Source organism: Pinus tabuliformis, chromosome 9, assembly GCF_031772625.1.
Source record: "Pinus tabuliformis cultivar Carrire ecotype Pingquan chromosome 9, CPIR1, whole genome shotgun sequence".
NCBI classification, from domain to species: domain Eukaryota; kingdom Viridiplantae; phylum Streptophyta; class Pinopsida; order Pinales; family Pinaceae; genus Pinus; species Pinus tabuliformis.
Genome location: NC_142307.1, coordinates 1,519,887,608 through 1,519,912,143, shown reverse-complemented (window position 1 = coordinate 1,519,912,143; position 24,536 = coordinate 1,519,887,608). Strand labels below are relative to the sequence as shown.

The 24,536-nt window shown below is 40.8% G+C and overlaps 1 long non-coding RNA gene across 1 annotated transcript; it reads right to left on the bottom strand.

Annotated features, from left to right (window-relative positions):
• Positions 1-5,053: 5,053 nt before the first annotated feature.
• On the bottom strand, positions 5,054-11,559 carry LOC149154393 (uncharacterized). Its single transcript, XR_016263156.1, has 2 exons — positions 10,695-11,559; positions 5,054-5,537 (listed from the first exon to the last, which is right to left on the bottom strand). It is a non-coding gene; the product is annotated as an uncharacterized LOC149154393 (long non-coding RNA).
• Positions 11,560-24,536: the final 12,977 nt, after the last annotated feature.

Sequence of the window (24,536 nt, the reverse complement as noted above, 5' to 3'; positions counted from 1 at the left end):
AGCAATTGTGGACTCTGGATTTGAGCATCCCTCAGAAGTTCAGCACGAGTGCATTCCTCAAGAGATTCTGGGCATGGATGTACTCTGTCAGGCCAAATTTGGAATGGGTAAAACAACAGTTTTCGTGCTTTTAACTCTGCAGCAGATCGAACCCACAGAAGGCCAAGTCTCTGCCCTAGTTTTGTGCCATACTAGAGAATTGGCATACCAAATATGCCATGAATTTGAGAGGTTTATGACTCATCTGAAAGAATTGAAGGTTGTTGTATTCTATGGAGGCCTGCCTATCAAAACTCACAAGGCAATATTAAAAAATGAATCCCCCCAAATAGTTCTTGGGACCCCTGGAAGGATTCTGGCATTGGCAAAAGACAATGATCTCAGTCTGATAAATATAAGGCATTTTATTCTGGATGAATGTGACAAATGCTGGAATCTTTGGACATGAGGAGAGATGTATAGGCCATTTTCAAGATGAGCCCTCATGACAAGCAGGTCATGATGTTTTTAGCCACACTGAGCAAGGAAATCAGGCCTGTCTGCAAGAAATTCATGCAGGATCCTATGGAGATATATGTTGATGAGGCCAAGCTCACACTTCAAGGTCTAGTTCAGCACTATATAAAATTGGCTGAGGTAGAAAAGAACAGGAAGCTGACTAATTTGCTGGATGTCCTGGATTTCAACCAGGTGGTTATATTTGTGAAGAGTGTGAAAAGGGCTTCTGAGCTATCCAAGCTGCTGGTGGGGTGCATCTTTCCTTGCACCTGCATTCATTCTAGAATGCAGCCGGATGAAAGACTGATGGGATACAAAAGTTTCAAGGAGGGGAGTAAGAGGCTTCTGGTTGCAACTGATCTGGCAAGTAGGGGAATTGACATTGAAAGAGTTAATATTGTTATCAACTATGACATGCCTGAGTCTGAAGATACTTATTTGCACAGGGTTGGAAGGGTTGGACGGTTTGGCACAAAGGGTTTTGCAATTACCTTTGTCTCTTCTACTTCTTCATCAGAGGAGGATGTGCTGAAGCAGGTTCAAGAACGTTTTGCAGTTGATATCAAGGCACTCCCAGCACATATAGAAGCATCAACATACATGCCATCATGGCCATTGAAATCTGCTCTGGTGTCTGCACTAATTATCCTTCTCATTCATCTCAGTTTTGGCATGGTCTGATTTTGTTTTCTATTCATAAAAATACAGCAGATTCATAAAATTGAAAGGAACAATGGCCATCAAGGCATTTGTAGACAGACCATCACAATTTCAGTCTTATCCACGACTAAGACGTATTTGGTTTTTCTATGAAAGCCATGCATGTTTTCTTCTATTTGTCCTAATTATAAAAAAACCCATGTTTTGAGCTACAAATTTTACAACAAATTTGGATTTAGTGCGATTAAAAAGCAATCGATGGGAAAAATGATCATATTATCAAGTCATCAATGTCTATAATGGTCAAAATTGAAGATATATGTCTGGAATATCCCAAAAATTTACAATAAAATCTTTGAAATATGCACATCAAGGAGCTTCCTTCTCACTAGTTATTATGAGTGGAACTTCAACCAATCTTGCACCCTTGCAAGGAATGTTCAGTTAGATTTTGGATGAAAGTAGTCATGTTATTCCACAGAAGCATGCTGTGGATATTGCAAAAGACAACATTAGAATGGTTGGATTACAAGAGGTTTCAAAACCTTGAATTTTACCTTTGCGATGTCTTTAGTTTTGTAATGTCATCTAAAAGTATAATGAAGGAAAGTATCCCTCATTCTTCTTATATTGGGCACTCCACAGATCAACATGGATTAGAAGCCACCTCTTAAACCACGGTCTACTGAATTAACATTGAATGTGCAGGAAAGAGCAATTGATGCTTCTAGACATGCTATGATGATAGCGAAAATGAGCATGGAAACAAACATTGGAGATATTGACAAAACTGGTCGATTAGTAGAGGAACCTGTAACGCTTGAAAAATTGGCTCAGCTTACTCCGGAGGCCACCTATTATCAAAATCTTAATGACTTAGCATTTGTTATGTAAAAAATTATCGAAATCTTAATGACTTAGCATTTGTTATGTAAAAATATAAACTATATTTTTTTAGATACATTGCAAGTTGCAGCAACATTAACAGCTTTCGATTTCAAATTCTCTATCTACTATTGCTGGGCAGCAATCTAGAGAAAACTCTGTACCCCAACATCCAGTATGTTTGAAACCTGTTCGGATCAGACACTGATGTATCCAGGGTAATGTTAGTGTTTTCTCTTTATTTTCTAGTTTTGAAAGACATTTTGTTTATTCATTTTTTTCTTCAATGATTCTTTATATGTCACAATTCTTCTCGATTATTAGTTTCTGACTTGAGGTAAAATATTATGCCCGAAAGTCACCATTGTCTAAGTCACTTTTCATCTTTTTAAAAAAACCTTCTGATTGTGATTATGTTCTTTTAGGTTTTAGTCTCTAAAGCTCTTCCATTGGATCCTTTATTCAACGTGCAAGTTGGCTCTCTGATCTGCAGTACATATTTTTTATTTATTTCATGAGTGCGCTGTAAATCTGTGGTTAACATTGTGTTTCACATGAATGGGCAAAAATAAGATGTAAGATGGTGGCATTTACAATAATCTTGTATGCATAAACAATTTGACAGAAAACAGGTTTCATACAAATCCATCCTACAACAGCTCTTTTGCAATTACCTTTGTCTCTTCTACTTCTTCATCAGAGGAGGATGTGCTGAAGCAGGTTCAAGAACGTTTTGCAGTTGATATCAGGGCACTCCCAACACATATAGAAGCATCAACATACATTCCATCATGGCCATTGAAATCTGCTCTGGTGTCTACAATAATTATCCTTCTCATTCATCTCAGTTTTGGCATGGTCTGATTTTGTTTTCTATTCATAAAAACACAGCAGTTTCATAAAATTGAAAGGAACAATGGCCATCAAGGCATTTGTAGACAGACCATCACAATTTCAGTCTTATCCACGACTAAGACGTATTTGGTTTTTCTATGAGAGCCATGCATGTTTTCTTCTATTTGTCCTAATTATACAAAAACCCATGTTTTGAGCTACAAATTTTACAACAAATTTGGATTTAGTGCGATTAAAAAGCAATCGATGGGAAAAATGATCATATTATCAAGTCATCAATGTCTATAATGGTCAAAATTGAAGATATATGTCTGGAATATCCCAAAAATTTATAATAAAATCTTTGAAATATGCACATCAAGGAGCTTCCTTCTCACTAGTTATTATGAGTGGAACTTCAACCAATCTTGCACCCTTGCAAGGAATGTTCAGTTAGATTTTGGATGAAAGTAGTCATGTTATTCCACAGAAGCATGCTGTGGATATTGCAAAAGCCAACATTAGAATGGTTGGATTACAAGAGGTTTCAAAACCTTGAATTTTACCTTTGCGATGTATTTAGTTTTGTAATGTCATCTAAAAGTATAATGAAAGAAAGTATCCCTCATTCTTCTTATATTGGGTACTCCACAGATCAACATGGATTAGAAGCCACCTCTTAAACCACGGTCTACTGAATTAATATTGAATGTGCAGGAAAGAGCAATTGATGCTTCTAGACATGCTATGCTGATAGCGAAAATGAGCATGGAAACAAACATTGGAGATATTGACAAAACTGGTCGATTAGTAGAGGAACCTGTAACGCTTGAAAAATCGGCTCAGCTTACTCCGGAGGCCACCTATTATCGAAATCTTAATGACTTAGCATTTGTTATGTAAAAAATTATCGAAATCTCAATGACTTAGCATTTGTTATGTAAGAATATAAACTATATTTTTTTAGATACATTGCAAGTTGCAGCAACATTAACAGCTTTCGATTTCAAATTCTCTATCTACTATTGCTGGGCAGCAATCTAGAGAAAACTCTATACCCCAACATCCAGTATGTTTGAAACCTGTTCGGATCAGACACTGATGTATCCAGGGTAATGTTAGTGTTTTCTCTTTATTTTTTAGTTTTGAAAGACATTTTGTTTATTCATTTTTTTCTTCAATGATTCTTTATATGTCACAATTCTTCTCGATTATTAGTTTCTAACTTGAGGTAAAATATTATGCCCGAAAGTCACCATTGTACAAGTCACTTTTCATCTTTTTAAAAAAACCTTCTGATTGTGACTATGTTCTTTTAGGTTTTAGTCTCTAAAGCTCTTCCATTGGATCCTTTATTCAACGTGCAAGTTGGCTCTCTGATCTGCAGTACATACTTTTTATTTATTTCATGAGTGCGTTGTAAATCCGTGGTTAACATTGTGTTTCACACGAATGGGAAAAAATAAGATGTAAGATGGTGGCATTTACAATAATCTTGTATGCATAAACAATTTGACAGAAAACAGGTTTCATACAGATCCATCCTACAACAGCTCTTTTGCAATTACCTTTGTCTCTTCTACTTCTTCATCAGAGGAGGATGTGCTGAAGCAGGTTCAAGAACGTTTTGCAGTTGATATCAAGGCACTCCCAGCACATATAGAAGCATCAACATACATGCCATCATGGCCATTGAAATCTGCTCTGGTGTCTGCAATAATTATCCTTCTCATTCATCTCAGTTTTGGCATGGTCTGATTTTGTTTTCTATTCGTAAAAACACAGCAGATTCATAAAATTGAAAGGAACAATGGCCATCAAGGCATTTGTAGACAGACCATCACAATTTCAGTCTTATCCATGACTAAGACGTATTTGGTTTTTCTATGAGAGCCATGCATGTTTTCTTCTATTTGTCCTAATTATACAAAAACCCATGTTTTGAGCTACAAATTTTACAACAAATTTGGATTTAGTGCGATTAAAAAGCAATCGATGGGAAAAATGATCATATTATCAAGTCATCAATGTCTATAATGGTCAAAATTGAAGATACATGTCTGGAATATCCCAAAAATTTACAATAAAATCTTTGAAATATGCACATCAAGGAGCTTCCTTCTCACTAGTTATTATGAGTGGAACTTCAACCAATCTTGCACCCTTGCAAGGAATGTTCAGTTAGATTTTGGATGAAAGTAGTCATGTTATTCCACAGAAGCATGCTGTGGATATTGCAAAAGCCAACATTACAATGGTTGGATTACAAGAGGTTTCACGAAAACCAAAATAGTCCAGCAAACTATCATGGGTTTGAATCTCGAGCTCTGGAAGAACACGGAGGAAGAGGATCTCCGCAGAGTCTATTGTTATCGGTGTAGGAGGATATTGGAACCTTTCGAAGTGGGATCCCATGCGGAATTCTTACCGACAGGGAATTAATGGGGCCGCCTATTATATTATTGGCCACTGAAAGTCTCTGCAAATTGACCAGACCTCAAAGGCGCAGCTTCTTCAGCCTCCTGAGCCTCCCAAATGACAAGGGAATAGAGCCAGCAATTTGTTTCAAGGCGCCCATTTCCAAAATTTCACGAAACTGGAGATCTCCTGAGGACTCCGACAGCGTGCCCTTCATCTGAGTATCCGATATGAAGTCGCTCCTGGACAGAACACAAAATGAGGTAAATAATTATTGCATTTAAATAAAAATTTAATAGACATCAAACATTATGAAACTGCAAATTCTGGCTTCAAGGCATTCTGCAAGAGTTTCGGATGAGTATCTTTGACAAAAATGGCTCCATAAGGGCTCGAAATTGCATATGATTGGAAAGTGGGTGAAAGATAAAAGAAATGTCTTAAGAATCCAAAACTTATCTTTACGAGGAGACCTCCAAGGAGAGAAAGGTGAAAATCAACCTAGATGTTGCATTTACAGTAACTCTTATGGCCTAGCTACTCTAGAAGAAGTACTTGCTACACCACTTCTTTTTAATGTTTCTAATGGCACCCTGTAAATTTTGAATGGACATGCCAAATAACTAGATAATTAGTTGATAAATGACTAATTAAATGTATATAATGGCACCATGTGAATTTTGAAGAGACATGCTAGATAAATAGATGATGATTTAGTTAATGAATGACTAATTAAACATTTATCCTTCAATAAGAGCTATAAAAGCATACAAATTAGTGTGATAGAAAAAATTAGACCAAAAATAGCTAGCAGAAAATGCCAGTAAAAAAAATATAGCTTTTGGAAATACCATAGAAACAACCCTACAGATCAGAAAGTTTCTTTACAAAATGCATTTCCAGATCAGAAAGTTTCTTTACAAAATGCATTTCCAGGGCACAAAATGCAAATACAAACTTAATGTCTCACCTAACATAACAATGATACGAATGTTCTAATTACTAGAAGAAAAGAGTTCAGAAGGCTTTTTCTCACTCCTGTTCATAATACATATTGTACATTTGCATACCAGTCCAAATGCATGGTAAAAAGTTGTCATTTTGACAGAACAGGAAAAAGCACATAAAAAATCTGGAAGCACATGAATTACAAAACTACAAAAGTTGAAAAGGATGAAAAAAATAAGCAGCAACATAGATACAAAACCATCTTCTTATATCGCCAGTTACTACTAAAAATACACCTAAACTTATGCTAATATATTTGAACATTTCATTTAATTAATTTTTATATTTAATCTAGTACCTTGAGTCCTGGCATTTCCTTCCTGACAACATGTTACCTTCTATCAATCTATGGTACTTGATAGCACTCTAAAGAGGAAACCACGATAGATGGACGAAATCAACTATTCACCATGCTAGAAGCAAGACAGTAAAATTCTCTATGAGTCTTTTGTGTATCAGGGGTTTGCTTCTCCCACTGTCCACACATGCAAAATATTGACTCTAAAAAAATACAGAACGACCCTGCCTTTTTCCAAAATGCAAAAACCCGTTGCGATTTTGAATTGCATCAGCAGTCCATGAACGTTGAGTTAGGCAGTTTTTGATGAATTGATCCTCAGATATTTTCATTTCATAAAATAAATGAACAATAAAACATTCCCTCTTGGGATCACATCATCACAGGTGTCCTTTTGGCTAAAGATAAAGGTCAATAATTTTCAGGCATGCAGATGTTTTTACTGTGGCATCAATAGCAAATGCTTTCCACGAGTAAGTTCAGCCATGGATACTTCTCAGTTGGTTTCAGGGAGTAATGCAATCAAAAGGCACCTTAGAAAAGAGGTTACTATGAACACAAAGTTCAACAGAATTAGCCCCAAAATAGCTAGAAACTGCATATATTGACCCAAAAAATATCTTCCATGTCTTATCATCCATGGTAGCATCCTGTGAATACAGGATTTGAACATATCATAATTATACACATGTTGGGAATGATAAATTTCTGATGGAATGTTTTGTGGTTTTAAAGTGAACTAATCCAAACTTACAGATTTCACTTACAACGTTTTTCCGCTGGATCTAGCATGTGCCAGAAATAGGTGAATTTCAAAACTACAGGAAGTATGATTGGGTTAAGAACAACATTTCTGTACTAATAAAAAAATGATCAAATACGTTAATGATTCAAACAGGTAGACTTTCAACCAAAGGCATGGAATAAAAACTATTGAGAAGATTATTCTTAACCCTGATTGTTTATAAATTATTATAGGCATAATAAATAGGGAAGGATGAAACACACCCATGGAGAAAATCCAACAGATTTGAATGCAACACAATGATTATGTGCATTTAATGATCAAAACAGGAAAGGGAGTAAAAATCAGAGATAAAGGAAAATATAAAACTAAAACAAGAAGTAAAAAAACCAAAGTAGAAAGAAAAGTCACCAAAGTTTATGAAAAGCCCAAGCCCGCTAATATATTTCTTCATATATATGTAGGCTTGAAAAAAGAAAGAATAGAATAAATAGGACTTGCGGCAGATAATTGCCCAATTTAGAATGTCTAATTTGCCTGGAACAGAAAGTTTCAGGTCACAGAGTTATTGCGTCCAAATAGGAAATTTTGATGACAATACCAGAAGCATTTACATGGAAAGAACAGCTTTTTGTCAGTGCATTTCCGCTAATCAAAAAATCCAAAGAGATGTGCTCTGTCTGAACTCTGAAGCCTACAACGAATGACAATTCTTGATGTCCTAATAACTTGATTGAAGCTCAATAAGCACACATCTGAGTCAGTTCTTCCAATTATCTGAACAAAATGATTTCTTTTATAATTGGTTCATTCGCAATATATAGGTAGCCCTATGATGGTGAAATATCACAGTAGCTTTCAACTTCAAGTTTGAAGAGAGGCAAGCCTGCCTGATGAATGCACAAAGGATCATTCATCTTGGCTGCTTAATTCACCATTGCACTGATTAATAATGAATTCTTCAACTGCAGAACTTCTAAAGCTAAGGTCAGAGTTTATTGCACATAGAAAGTACGAAGACTAATAGCACGTTATTTCCATATTCTCAGAAATGAAGTAAGATGTGATCTCATGCTTAATTCTTCGAAGATGTTAATAATCAATTGATAGAAACAAGTTTGATATGCTTGCAATCATCATGGAAATGCCCATCCAAAACAGACCCCCACTTCAAGAAATCAAAACAAAGACACCATAAGCAGGCATGCGGCAGGCAATCAAGAAGAAATATATTAATCCCAAAAGATAGGCAGCATTAGCAAGACTCGGTTCATTTCTACTCAAGCAGATGGTTATCCCAAATTACTTCTCAACAACAATAACAGTATAGATCTCTTAAAAGCCCCAGATGAGAACACGTAATTGATATCTTCAATTCAAACGCGCGCACAAAGTTGTAGGAACTCAACCACTCACATCGCTAGCGGTGCATCTCAAATGGAAGGTGTTGGCGCATTCGCATATCACATAAAATTCTCTTCACATGCAAAACTGCTATTCACATGATATCTATTGTCATGAGAATCCACGAGTAAGTTCAGCCATGGATACTTCTCAGTTGGTTTCAGGGAGTAAAGCAATCAAAAGGCACCTTAGAAAAGAGGTTACTATGAACACAAAGTTCAACAGAATTAGCCCCAAAATAGCTAGAAACTGCACATATTGACCCAAAAAATATCTTCCATGTCTTATCATCCATGGTAGCATCCTGTGAATACGGGATTTGAACAGATCATAATTATACACATGTTGGGAATGATAAATTTCTGATGGACTGTTTTGTGGTTTTAAAGTGAACTAATCCAAACTTACAGATTTCACTTACAACGTTTTTCCCCTGGATCTAGCATGTGCCAGAAATAGGTGAATTTCAAAACTACAGGAAGTATGATTGGGTTAAGAACAACATTTCTGTACCAATAAAAAAATGATCAAATACGTTAATGATTCAAACAGGTAGACTTTCAACCAAAGGCATGGAAGAAAAACTATTGAGAAGATTATTCTTAACCCTAATTGTTTATAAATTATTATAGGCATAATAAATAGGGAAGGATGAAACACACCCATGGAGAAAATCCAACAGATTTGAATGCAACTCAATGATTATGTGCATTTCATGATCAAAACAGGAAAGGGAGTAAAAATCAGAGATAAAGGAAAATATAAAACTAAAACAAGAAGTAAAAACAACCAAAGTAGAAAGAAAAAAGTCACCAAAGTTTATGAAAAGCCCAAGCCCGCTAATATATTTCTTCATATATATGTAGGCTTGAAAAAAGAAAGAATAGAATAAATAGGACTTGCGGCAGATAATTGCCCAATTTAGAATGTCTAATTTGCCTGGAACAGAAAGTTTCAGGTCACAGAGTTATTGCGTCCAAATAGGAAATTTTGATGACAATACCAGAAGCATTTACATGGAAACAACAACTTTTTGTCAGTGCATTCCCGCTAATCAAAAAATCCAAAGAGATGTGCTCTGTCTGAACTCTGAAGCCTACAACGAATGACAATTCTTGATGTCCTAATAACTTGATTGAAGCTCAATAAGCACACATCTGAGTCAGTTCTTCCAATTATCTGAACAAAATGATTTCTTTTATAATTGGTTCATTCGCAATATATAGGTAGCCCTATGATGGTGAAATATCACAGTAGCTTTCAACTTCAAGTTTGAAGAGAGGCAAGCCTGCCTGATGAATGCACAAAGGATCATTCATCTTGGCTGCTTAATTCACCATTGCACTAACTAATAATGAATTCTTCAACTGCAGAACTTCTAAAGCTAAGGTCAGAGTTTATTGCACATAGAAACTACGAAGACTAATAGCACATTATTTCCATATTCTCAGAAATGAAGTAAGATGTGATCTCATGCTTAATTCTTCGAAGATGTTAATAATCAATTGATAGAAACAAGTTTGATATGCTTGCAATCATCATGGAAATGCCCATCCAAAACAGACCCCCACTTCAAGAAATCAAAACAAAGACACCATAAGCAGGCATGCGGTAGGCAATCAAGAAGAAATATATTAATCCCAAAAGATAGGCAGCATTAGCAAGACTCGGTTCATTTCTACTCAAGCAGATGGTTATCCCAAATTACTTCTCAACAACAATAACAATATAGATCTCTTAAAAGCCCCAGATGAGAACACGCAATTGATATCTTCAATTCAAACGCGCGCGCACAAAGCTGTAGGAACTCAACCACTCACATGGCTAGCGGTGCATCTCAAATGGAAGGTGTTGGCGCATTCGCATATCACATAAAATTCTCTTCACATGCAAAACTGCTATTCACATGATATCTGTTGTCATGAGAATCAAGAAAGGGCATACCTTGTCATGAGTGCAAAGGCAGGCAATGGCAATGGCAAACGAAATTGGGATCGAGACGTGTTCATCTGCACTTGCGAACATATGAATCCAACTCCAACCATTTGCGTTCGTAACAGCCTGCCTCAACATTGACTTGTATTTATACCAAATTATTGACTCCAGATTTTGTAGATCAAATTCACTGTTGGGCATATAGCTAGTCGGGTGAGGAAAGATAGTTGCATAGAAAAAGATAATAAATCCAGAGACCCAATAGACGAAATCACAGAGCGGAGCGGAGATGGATGTGCAAGCCCAATAGCTAGCCCATCTATGTCAAAAGTCATGTCATGAGGAGGAGGTGGGTGGGACTAAGTTGTGTTTGCCTATATAAAACAATTGCCTGGATATTTTTGTGGCGACTCAACCATTACAATCTCGGCCACTTTCCCAAAGTCTGAAGAAATAAAAAACGCAGTCTCTGCAAATTGACCAGACCTCAAAGGCGCAGCTTCTTCAGCCTCCTGAGCCTCCCAAATGACAAGGGAATAGAGCCAGCAATTTGTTTCAAGGCGCCCATTTCCAAAATTTCACGAAACTGGAGATCTCCCAAGGACTCCGACAGCGTGCCCTTCATCTGAGTATCTGATATGAAGTTGCTCCTGGACAGCAGCCCCGGCAGCAGAAGCCCCCTTGCACGCCCTGTTTGTCTATTGCAGAATACCCCTGCCACTGGCAGTAGTTGGAGCCGTTCCATGACCGCAGGCGCCTTGAGGTGTCATCGACAATCCGTGCCTTAGAAGTGCAGCAGCGCCTGGAGGAAGTAGCGTAGCGTCGAGCAAGGGCAAGCGGTCGATCTGTTAGGTCGCATCGTATACCGGTATGATCAATTGGATGGGTAAGATCATTTTCATCGTCTAACACTTAAATCAAAGGCTCAGAAATGTACACGTCATCAAAGAGGAAAGTTAATTTCAAATGGAAACGCCTTACGGCGTAAATATTTTCACTCACGTTATTCATTCCCATAGAAATAATTTAGTAGATAATTAATTTATTAATTATTTCTTAATAATTGAATTTAGGCCTCTCTGATCCATATCATGAAAAGTAAGAAAACTTCATTAAAAATCACGTCATCAGAGTTTTCTTAACATGTTTCGAACTGTCTAGTGTGGTTCATCATCAAGACAAGATGAAAAACAAGATCTTGCCATCAAGTTAAATAATGAAGAGAAATTTTTTTAGCCATTATTAACTAAATAAATATTATTTATTAATAAATAATATTTTAATATAAGGAAATAATTGTTAGAATATAGTTGTTAATATTGAATTAAGGAAAATAATTAATTGAAAGGAAAATTTTAATGAAATAAATATCTAACATAAAAATAATATTTATTTCAAACCTAAATAATCAAAACAATAAAACAATTAATAAAATAAAGACAATATTTGGGTTAAAAAAACTTAAAAATAAATAAAAATAATAAATGGTCACACTTAAAAAAATTAAAAAATTAAAATTAAATTAAATAAATAATGAAGAAAATAAAGTAATTATTCATTTGTTAGAGTGAAGATAAAAAATAAAAAATAAATAATCAAAATTAAGAAATTAGAAAAAAGTAAAAATAAAATAAATAAATAAAATCTTAAGAGGAAATGGCAGGGATCCAACAACTGTTAATTTTCCAACCATCATCTCTATTAAGATTGCTTAGCCTCCTTTCAATCTCTATAGCCTATCTAAACTTATGGTCATGGAAATGATCTATCCTAGCAATGACCTAGGTGCCTTCAACGTAGATGTGGTGTTTTGTCTTTTCTGCATGATTTGCTAATGTTAAGAAGCAGGTCCTTCCATCTTTGATGTCTGCCGCATGTTCCTAAATCCTCTAATTTATTGAGCGACCAGTTTCACCAACATTAGGTGTCCCGCATGAACAAGGGATTACATAAACACTTTTCATATTCTTAGGGTCCATTGGGTCTTTTATAGATCTTAGGGAACTTTGAATGGTGCTAAGGGGCATAAAGGTTGAGGAAACCTTGTGTTGGCTTGAGGGGGGCTGACCTAAGTTTAGTGTTATTTAGCCAAACAAATCCCTACACTACTAGCCCTTTCTGCATTAGCCCGCAGAGCACGAACCGAAGTCTCACCAGAAGCAGTATGGGGGGATGATGAAACCAAGTTTCTGTACCCTGAGATGGTCGTGATGTCAGATTATTCCTTCTATTCCTGCTTTTGCACAGGTCACTCAGTTCCAGGGCTCCCTAGACTAGCCCTATACTCTGGCCTTCAGTACCTCCACGAAAGAGTACGGTTGGCCTTCATGCAACCTTAACCTTAGTTTCAGATACTTTCACGCCGCTAAGGCAGCGTATCGCAAAGATTGTCAAGTTATCTTAAGGATCTTACCTATCTTATTAGATAATCACTGTTAGCACCACGTAAACATATATCCTTATTTGTGTTCAGTTATCCAATGTGATTACATACATTCACACATTACATAAGCATTATCAATGAAATTCATACAGAATACAACAAGATGTATTAATCAGAACAAAGACACAGAATTTATAGAATACTTCTCTTTATTGATATCTTCAAGTGATTACAGACTCTATCCACCCTGTGCATGCAGCTACAGGGATCTGCGCACTCAGCTGCAGACTTCCACCCTAGGCCTCTGTGCACTTAGCTGCAGAGCCTCTACCTACGCTACGACCTAAAACTTAGACTTCTTACTTTAGAGTTATGACTATCTTACTCCAAACCATTACCCTCAAACTACTTAGAGCTTAGCTATTTTTATACAATCCCATGGTCAGCGGACCATGGGTAGATCTTTTACAGCCGACTTTACTTTACAACACTAAGGGCGGACAACTCTTTATGACTCATGACACCTTCGCGCTCCGTGACCACAAAATGCAAAGTCTTTACAAGTTTATTACAAAATTCGACCCAAAATATGGGCTTTTAGCCCCAAAACTGTCCTTTGGGGATCTCGTTCCCAACAGGCCCCCAACACAAACATCGTGACTCGCCCTCGAGTCACTCGACATAGGCGGAGATCTTTGCATGAAGCCCTTCCAGCTCAACCCGTATGACCGCAACCTCAGTTGTGCACTGTGTGACCGACTGCTTCGTGTCTTCGATCATCTGCTCGGTCACTGCTCCTGAGTTGTTAGCCTGAAGCTTTTGCTGCGTTGCTTGCAGAGTCATAAGGTAGCCTTCAATAGATCCTATCACAGTGTAAGCCTCATCTAGCCAAGGCTTCAGTCTTGCCTTCAATACTGCTTCCTTGTGCAGAGCTGCATCCACCTATTCCTTCAGCTGCTTGGCCTCCTACAACTTTGCTAGTCTTTGTGTCAGCGCGACGGTTCATGCTATGCCCTTAACCTCATCATAGTGGTTCTGTAGCTCGTGCACTTCTGTCTCTAGTTGCTGGAAATTGTGGTCCTCCTGCAAGCTTGTCAGGACCTCAAACGACTACTTGAAAAGTTGTGTGTAGTCTACTACTACACTATCCACCGCCGCTACTGTTTCTGTGATAGCAGCCACCTGCTGCTCCTTCTCTTATGGCGGAGTTAAAGGTTGGGCCTTCAACTGTAATTCCATGATTTGCAGGTTCAACTTCAACTGAACCTTCGCCATCTTAGTATGAGTGTGGCTAGCTTGTGGATGCACACCTCAACTAGATCCTCCTCTAGAAGGGCCAACTCTGGGACCATTAGACATGCCTCCTCGACGACTTGCGTAATGCACTTGCTTTGACTAGTCGCCTCAGTCTCAGCGGCGATGGAAGAATCTCGCTGTAGTGCCATCTTCTCGTTGTTGATTCGCTATTGACTGATCACCTGGAGGGCACGGTGCTCATGGTCCCTCAGCTCTACAATCACTCCATTTTGCAAGAGGTGGAGCGCTTCATGCAGGAGCACTGCCAGATTCAACCCTACTCCCTTTAGGGCGCTGATAGTGGGCCTGTCAACCTCATTCTCTGTGGTCAGTGCTCCATCAGGCAGCACTATCGCACTTGAGGCCTTTGTGTGTAGCATCTCGGCAGCCTCTGAAGTGTCGATGGCAAGGTTGGTAGAAACCGTGCCGGCCTGCAATGTGCAAGTCTACAGATCCTGCAAACCTGTCTGGATAGTCCCCAAGATTGTTTGCTACTACTGCTCAAATTATTGTAGGGCCTCTGCAGTGAGATCCCTCACTGTTTCACCGATATCATGCAGATCACCCTCTGTTAGCGTGATGGGGTCCAACGATGTCTTGGTAGCCTTTGATTTCTTCATGGGCCCTCCTTTCTCTGGCTCCCTTGGGTGCTTGATGTGGGCGAATGTCTCCTTTGGGTCTGCACCGTGCTGCTCGTCTGTCTCCTCCTCTATCTCAAGTGAAGGCGACCTTGCGCCTTTTTCAGAGCCTCGCTCTGGCTTTTCTGTCTGTTGTGCGGCCTCACGCTCCGCTTGGGCCTTATCAGCAACCTCCTTCTTTCTCTTTTCGATTAGTTGAGTCATCTTTATCTTGGCCTCCTCCTTTTTCTGCACGACGGACTTGCTTCCTCCCACCACCAAGTCCATTGTAGAGCTCCATTCTTCCGGACTGCATCAATGGTGTCATCTGTTGCCAGATAAGGCAATTCGTACCATTTTTGCACAGGGTCCTTCCACGCCCTGATGGATACATGATTGTAGTCTGCATTAAATTCTGTGTAGCCCTACAGGTTGGTGTACACCGTAGGCAACAATCGCGGTTTGCGATTGATGGCCATGTGGATGTTCATCTCCATCAAGATCCAGAAGATCTTACTATCCTTGACTCATTGCGTGTCCTTGGTTTCCCACAACGAAGCGTACTTCCCTACTTCTGGGAGCTCTGACGCAACTGAAGGGAAATGATTGTCCTCTGGCAGCTCCCACGCTACCAGCACAATTGATAGCAAGAGCCACGCGTAGTGGAACATCTTGCTGAGCTCCTGCGCTTCGTGGCAGTTCACAAGGAACTAACCACGAAGGTAGTCCAACTAGTTGAACTAGACTGCTTTGGCGCACTAGGTTGCTAGTGCGACGACATGCACCGACACCTCATCGGCGCAACACTTCCTCATCACTTTCCCTACTAAGATATGTGTGGGTGCCTTCACAGTAGGGTCGCATATGCTGGAAATAACATATCCACACGCCTTATTCACTAGTTTAAACTTTTCCTTCATAGACTCTGAGAGGGCCTATTCACCACCTTTTCTGCCAAATATCATGGCTGATTCTCTCCTGTGTAAGGCAATCACGTTATCTGGTGAATCAATCTATCTATAATGGGTATTGGCTCCTCCAGCCACAGACACTCATCATGCACGAAGCACAACAGCTGCTTGATGATCAATATTGTCACCGGGGTGAGGTTGTAGTGCGGCACCCAAAGCAGGTTGAGCAACCCTACCTTGTCTACTCCTCTGAGCCACCTCTACAGCTCCATTGCGGTCATTCCGGTATTCGTATCAATGAAGCGGTACATCAGTTTCTCAGTTGCAAGGTGTGGGAACTTCACGTGATCAACCAAGTCCCAATCCTCGAGTTTTAGCAGCGGACCTGTGCCAAGCGCAGTCCGTAAAAAACAATATCATCTAGAAGCAGAGGGGTTTGCAAGGGGGTCTTGCTTTCATCGATGTCTTTCAACACATTGGTGTTGGGCTTGCACGGAGGGACATACTCAGGCAATCGAGTGATAGGGTCCACACCCTGGGCTTCAACCTCCTCCACTTCTACTCCCACATCCTCATCATCCATCGGGATGTCTTCGATTTATTCCTCCTTCGGCTCCAAATTTATAGCTTTGCCCTTCTCCTGCATGGTGGGCTTCGGTGGATTTCTCCTTGGTCATGCACACACCTGTATGACAGGTTGCTTGCCCTTTTTATCCTTCACGATCTCCTTGGTTAGAGTTGGCTTTGGTCTCAGCATTCTCGGTGATTTAGGGACCTCGGATAGTACCTCGACAACCTCTAGTGCAACTACTTCTGCCTCCATCTCAACTTCCAAGACCAACTCCTTCGCTTCGATATCTATGGCTTCTGTGGGTGCTAACATGATTTTTTGTAGGAACTCCTATGTCTCCTTCAACAATGTCTCAAATACTTTATTAGCTATCAGAAGTTCGTAGTGCTCGTGATTCATGTGTGCCTGAGAGCTCAACAACTCAATTCTCAAAATGCCAAGTGTTTTTCGTTGGACAACCACTTGTAATTTATAGGGCATTTAGAATTCAAATCTGACTGTTCCCTCCAAATTCGTTCATTAATGCTGGATTGGAGGCAAATTTTCAAGGATCTGAGCCATAAATTTCATCTTAAATGCCAATCACCTGCTCCATTTGGCCACATTTCTACTGTCAAATCATGAACAGTGACTTTAACGGTCACTTTCCGGCCGACCTGCGCAATTTCTCCATGGGTAGCATAGCTCCCTTCGCACTGTCGCGAACCTTATGACACTTCCTTGCTTCGCACAATCCTCCAATCGTGCAGCTCCCCAACCTGGGTAGTGTAGTTTATGGTCCCGTGCGTCCTTTCAGCTGCTTGGAGTGCTAAGACTGTGCTACCTTCATATAGTCACATGGCCAGACCACCGGTGTATGGCTTCAATTGACTGTCATTCACCTTTCCTGGGAAGGGATTTCCATTCAACTTGACCAGCTGTACTGCTCGTCCCTCAGTATTTTCCTTAATCACATAGGGCCCTAACCATTGCATTCAGAATTTCCTTGGAAATTTATCAAACTTGCTGTCATATAACAAAACCAAGTCGTTTACCTTAAAGGTGTGCAGCTTAATGTGCCAATCATGCCATGCTTTTTCGTGCTGCATTTGGACCTGTTGGTGAAATCTAGCTAGAAATCTCTCTTCCTCAAGCTCATCCAATTGTGTGAACCTTTCCTCCTAGGCTCAGCGATCCGTCATACCCATGAGCGCCAGTATGTACAGACTAGGCACAATATATTCCATAGGCATTACTGCTTCAACACCATAGACAAGCCTAAAGGGAGTTTGTCCAGTCAACTTCTTGCATGTTGTGCGATAGGCCCATGGTACTGTAGGTATGCGTAGGTCCCAATCACTTCGCTGAGCATTGCAAACCTTGGTCAGCGCATTCTCTAGCACTTTATTGAATGCTTCCACCATCCCGTTAGCTTACGGGTGATAAGGCATGCTCTTCTGGTGATATACCTGAAATTCCTCCGTTAGCGCGCTGATTGTCTCATTCAGAAAGTGCGTATTGTGATCACTCATCAAAATCTTTGGACAGCCAAAGCATGTCAGTACATACTCAAAGAGGAACTTTGCAGCAGTCGTGCCTATGCAATCCTTCACAGGCTGTGCCTCTGCCCAACGAGTCAAATACTCTGTCGTGGTAATAATGTACCTTGCTCCCGTCTTTCCTTAGGGCTGAATGGGTCCCACAAAATCTATTGCCCATTTCTCAAAGGATTGCAACGTCATCTGTGGATTCAAAGGCATCTCATCCCTCCGCGATGGCCTACTAGTCCTTTGACACACATCAAAAGCCTTGCAATACACTTTTGAGTCCTGATGGAGGGTTGGCCACCACAACCCTACGCGTAAAATTTTCTACGCGGTTTCTCTCCCTACATAATTTCCTCCCACGACACCCCCATGAGCATCCACGAGGATGCTGCTTCTTTCAAACTCAGGTACATATCATTGTAATATCTCATCAAACCCCATTTTGTACAGATGCCCAGCAATGACAGAAAAATCTGTCGTGCGCACCACTAATTCCTTCTTCTGCTAGATGGTGTATCCTTTTGGGGCAATCCCTATCGTTAGGAAGTGTATGATATCCTCAAAATGACCATCCGCAATGCGCACTGCAAATAGCTGCGCGTCAGGCAATCCTTCCTCCAAATTAGTGGGCTCTTCCCTTGTTTCGATGCGCGACATATGGTCTGGTCCCGCGTTCAATCGTCCAGGCTTCACAATAACTTCAAAAACCATATTCCTGGAACAGTAACAGCCACCTGCAAATTCTACCCCAACACAGGCTTACTGACCAGGTACTTCAGCGCGGAGTGGTCCGTATACATCTTAAAGTGGCTTCCTTGCAAGTAGTGTCTAAACTTCTAGAGCATGTATACCATGGCTAACCCTTTGCGCTCAGTGGTGGAATAGTTCTTTTCTGCCTTAGATAACCTTTTGCTTGCGAATGCTATCGAATGGTCCAAGTCCTCTCCACCAGCCTGTGTCAGTGCTGCTCCCAGCACTATACATGACATATCAACATGTACATGAAACTCCTTCTTCCAATCTGAGAAGACTAAAATAAAAACGGTGACCATCTTTTCTTTTAATACATCCAGGTTCTTCTTACAGTCCTCATTCCAGCAGAACGTGACATCCTTCTTTAACAACTTCTCCGTACGCGCAGTGATCTGGGCATAGCCTTTGATGAAATTTTTGTAATATCCTGTATGTCCTAGGGTAGTGCGCAGCTGTTTCACACTCCTCGGTGCTTCCAAATTTAGTATCACCGCAATCTTCACGGGATGTACCATCAGTCCCTACCTGCAAACCACATGACCCACCAAGGTCCCAAAAGGAACACAAAATAGGCACTTCTTCAGATTAAGCACGATCTTGTATCTTTGATAGGCATCCAACATCAGGCGTAAGCTTGCTACATGACATTTCACTAGTCCAAACATAGTCCAATCATCAAAGTATACTTCCAAGAACTTATGAATAAACTCCTTGAACGCAACAGTGATTATGCGTGAGAAAATAACAGGCGCATTCTTCAATCCAAATGGAATTACAGTGTACTGAAAACAACCCCACTCAGTTGTGAAGGTTGTCTTGCTCCTATCCTCTAGCGTGATTTTGATCTGGTGGTACCCCGAGAACCCATCAGTGAAGGAATATGCTTCCTGGCCACCTACATTGTCCAACACTTCATCAGTGAACGGAGTCAGGAAAGGATCATGTACGCAAGCGTCATTCAATTTTCTGAGATCCATGCATATCCTTATTTCATCCTTTTGCTTCTTCTCCTGTACCACCATTGGGCTTACCCAGTCAAATTCTTCCATAGGCTCAATGATGCCTGTTGCGAGCATCTTGTCTAGCTCTAAGCGGACCTTCTCCTTGTACATCGGATTGAGACAGTAAGGTCTTTTCTTAACTGGCTTCGCATCTGGCTTCAACGTGATCTTCATAACACCTAGGTCCCCGATTATCCCTCTTAGATCCATAAACTTGGTAGGGAATAAATCCTGGTGTTCGCGAAGAAATTCAGTGACCTTATCCACTGTTGTGTCATCTCAATAATCTCCAATCTTTGCGAATTTGGGATTTGCCTCCATACCAATGATTACTTGTTTCGTTTTCATTGGTGCAGTTATGTCAGGGTTCTCAATCTATGGTCCTTCAACCTCGCAGTGACCTTTCGTTTCAGGGACTTTAACCTTTCGTGGATCCTCATCCTCTTCTTTAGTGGTTACGTTATAGAATTCTAGCACGTGGCTCAGCTAAGTAGCCCACTCAGGCTAAATTAGGTCCAAATGATCCTGCGGTATCGTAAAGATTGCTGCTTTCACCTCTTGTAGCGCCTCATCAATACAGTCAAACCCGTCTTCAAAGCTGAATGTCATTAGGAATCCTTCGCGCAGAATATCCCATTCACCTGTACCATGGAAGAGCTCTATTTCTATGTACCAGTTCATCGGGACGACATCTAAGGTGTGACAGAACAAGTGCACCCATTCAAGCTGGGGCATTTCTCCATAAGCCTGAGCCCATTTGGCCAAGTGCGCATGCGGGTCATCCTGCCCATCATATTTGTCTGTTATTCATACCTTCGAATTCCCAAAGCATGTTCTCATCATCCTCCTACATTCGTGCCAATCATCAAAGCTTCCCTTATGCATACCCCACCATCTTGCGGGCGTACCGGGTAGTCCCCAGTCCAATGCCTAGAAGCACTGATTTTCTGGTACCTCCCTCTCAAATGCATCAAAAAAATATCTACATCATTCAGGCCATCATAAGTGGGCTGATTTATTACCTCAGATGACAAGCAGTGCAGCAACCGGGTCATCATGTTACAACTCAGTGTAGTTACTTCATGTAACTGATTCTGCCAGTGCTCTAATTATTCATCAGAGTCTGAGGTGCAGGATCTATCGCGATCCCATGTAATTCGTCCATCCGCCATCGGATTCGCCCAATCTTGGTCTCACGCTGTTATCTTGTAGATACAATCCATATCGTCATCACTCTCATAATCACAAACTGGTTCAGTATAGCGCGATCCTTTAGCAGGATCTAGGGGTACTATTTCGCGGAGCGATTTCTTCTCAAATATCATCTTTCGCTTCTTTAAATTAATTACCCCATTCATATCAGTAGCCCAATCAATTCCCAGGACTACAGGATAGGGGTTGCTATCATCCACAATTTCTATTACCTCAAAGTCAGCTAGTGCACTTGCGCCTTCAATATCTATAGTCACCGCTTGCAGCCGCCCCATGGGGATGATCTTTTGCTGATTCGCCATCCTTAGTTGAATCGGAGACCACTATAGCGCGGGTCTCCCCATCCGTTCCCAAGTCTGCTTTGGTAGGGTGTTCGCGTCTCATCCCAGGTCCAAAATAACCTGATCCATTTCATATTCTCCTATTTGCACGATCAGCCTCATCTCCCATCCTGTCCTTGTTTTATGCTTACCAATCTTTCATACTACGCGCAGCTCACTTGGGGTGTTTCTGGCGCATCTTTTTATAAGCTCCTATAGCCCCTTCACAGCATTGCTATCGTACAGTAACTTCATACAGGTCTCCAGGAAGGTTGTAAGCATAGAAGGGTCCATCTCCTGATCAGGCTTATTCTATCTTCCTGAGGTGGAGGCCTCAATGAAGCTCTTTTTTTCTTCCATGAATATTTCGCGTGCGCGCTACAAATCAAACTCAGCCTCCTTCGCTGGGGCTTTGCAAACCCATGTGCTATCTTCAAGTTGTTTCCCTTTGTCATCTCCTATTCTGATTCCACTTTAGAGAACTATATTCACGTTCGGATCCTCTTCGCACAACTCAGACCTCATCATCTGCAGGTTCTGAGTAGGCTGAGGTGGTAGTGGCTCTTTGTCATTTATCCTTGCTATTAGTGTAGGATAGTCTTCCGTTTCATGATCAAACAGAGTGCAATGATTACACGACGAACGTGTTGGGTTAGTGCAATCACGGGCATAATATCTTGGTCCTCCGCAATTGTAGTAGATCAACTGTCCTGACCTCTACCAGGTCCTCCTCTGCCTTTCCCTTGTCTGCACCCCTGAAAGCCTATCCACGCCATCCCCGTGCTCTGGTCAGGGGGACGCGCTTCTGCCTGTACTGTATAGGCGGGATTTCTATCCTTCATCAACTCATAGCTTCTGTAGTTGTGCTCATCATGCCCTACCGACCTATAGAAGCTGCAGAACAATTATTGCGGTGTCTGTACAAACTTTTGCAGCAAATGACAGTTATTCGTGGCATGTTTTCCTGCTACCTGACATATAGCGCACCACAATGAAGGCCCCGCGCTTAGTCCTTCCTAATATTCCAGCCTCAAAGGCATTAGTCCTCCTCCTGCCAGGTAGTTTGCAAAGACCGGGCAATGGTATTTTTCATGCCCCTGACCCTTGCATTTTAGGCACCATACCTCTTTGTGCACCTCTTGTCTAACTGTTCTGTCCTGCTTCAAACTTTGCATCTCAAGGCAAATATTTTTCAACCGCGTGTGGATCTGCTGGACCCCCAGAATTGGATCTTTCATCGGTGTTTCATGTAGTCTCATTGAAATCTCCAAGGCCTCTGCCTGAGTCGTTATCTTCTGTTGTGACAGCGCAACCCTTAGGTGTGGCAAGAGCGAAGCCACAAACCACTCGTGATTCTGTCCATGTGTTAGGTTCATGTTAACTTTGCAGATTTTACACTTCAACCTCTGATCGAGTTCCCAAGGTGTCTCGCTTGGTTGCATCGCAATTTCTTTGAACCCCACAATAGACTGTGCCTCAGATTTAGGCCTATTGAATTCTCTATTCAGTTTTGTCCGGATGTCTGCCATTCCAACATTCGGGTTATCATTAGAGTACTTGATGTACCAGGTTAGCATGCGATCCTGCAGAACACTAACCAATGTCGCCTTCTTCATGTGATCATCTGTAACACCCAGAGCTTCCCACACAACTTTCACGATGAACCAGAATTGGTCTGAGTCCTCATTTCCCAAGCCTTTGAGCAAAGGAAACTTCACTGAATTTGCCATACTGAACTGTGGTGGAGGCGGAGGTGGTACGGGTGAAGTCACAGGTGATGGTGGTGAAGTTGGGGGTGGTGTGGGTGGAGGTGGCAGTCACAGGAATCCTTGTCCTATTAACTGAATAGCACTTCGCAGAGAAACCTGCACTATTCCCTCTTCGTCACCTCTTGGAGGTGAAATCAATGGACGATATTCAAGACCCTTTTTCCTTTGTTCCTGTAAGTTTTTCTGCATTGCGTAGCTCTGAACATCAAGGTAGATGCATATCCCTCTTTTTGCACAATAACATTTTAATCTACGTATTCAAAGAGTTCAAGTACTTACCTCACAGTCTTTTGAAAAAACGTCGCTTCGCCTCGCTATAGCTGACTGAGGTATCGACTGCAAATTCAGTTAAAAATCCTCCTATGACATGATTGAGCCAATGATCGACATCGCGAATGATCTTATCCTTAGATGCTTCCAATTTTTGTACTAGCTCCGAGGTCCAAACAATAGGACCATCAAGTTTCCACCTTCCTTGGCTACTGCTAGCTTCGCGATCCACTCGTATAGCTCAACCGGAAAGGAACAGAAAAAGATCTCATGGATCTCTATATATAGGTACCTAGCTAGCCACTGTTCCTTTGTCATCGCGAACTTTTGTTCTCCTGCACCACGAATTCGTGGATCTTCCTAACCATCCAATCTCCAATCTCTTTCTTAGTTGGATTCTAGTGATACGACATCACACATCTCTTATGCAGATTCCGTTCTCGGAAATAGAACCTTTTTTTGGCTTGAGGGGGCCTAACCCAAGTTTAGCGTTATTTAGCCAAACAAATCCCTACAATATTGGCCCTTTCGGCATCAGCCCGCGGAGCATGTACCGAACTCTCACTCGAAGCAATATGGGGGGATGCTGGAACCAAGTTTCCGCACCCTAAGATGGTCATGATGTCAAATTATTCCTTCTATTCTTGGTTTCAAATAAGTCACTCAGTTCTAGGGCTCGCCAGACTAGCCCTATACTCCGGCCTTAAGTACCTCCACGAAAGGGTACGGTTGGCCTTCGTGCAACCCTAACCTTAGTTTTAGATACTTTCACGCTGCTAGGGCAACGTATCACATAGATTGTCAAGTTATCTTAAGGATCTTACCTATCTTATTAGATAATCACTGTTAGCACCGCATAAATAGATATCCTTATTTGCGTTCAGTTATCCAATGTGATTACATACATTCGCACATCACATAAGCATTATAAATGAAATTCATACACAATACAACAAGATGCATTAATCAGAACAAAGACACAGAATTTACAGAATACTTCTCTTTATTGATATCTTCAAGTGATTACAGACTCTATCCGCCCTGCGCACACAGCTGCAGGGGTCCGCACACTTAGCTGTAGACTTCCACCCTAGGCCTCTGAGCACTCAGCTGTAGAGCCTCTACCTACGCTACGACCCGAAATTTAGACTTCTTACATCAGAGCTATTACTATCTTACTCCAAACCATTACTCTTAAACTACTTAGAGCTTAGCTCTCTTT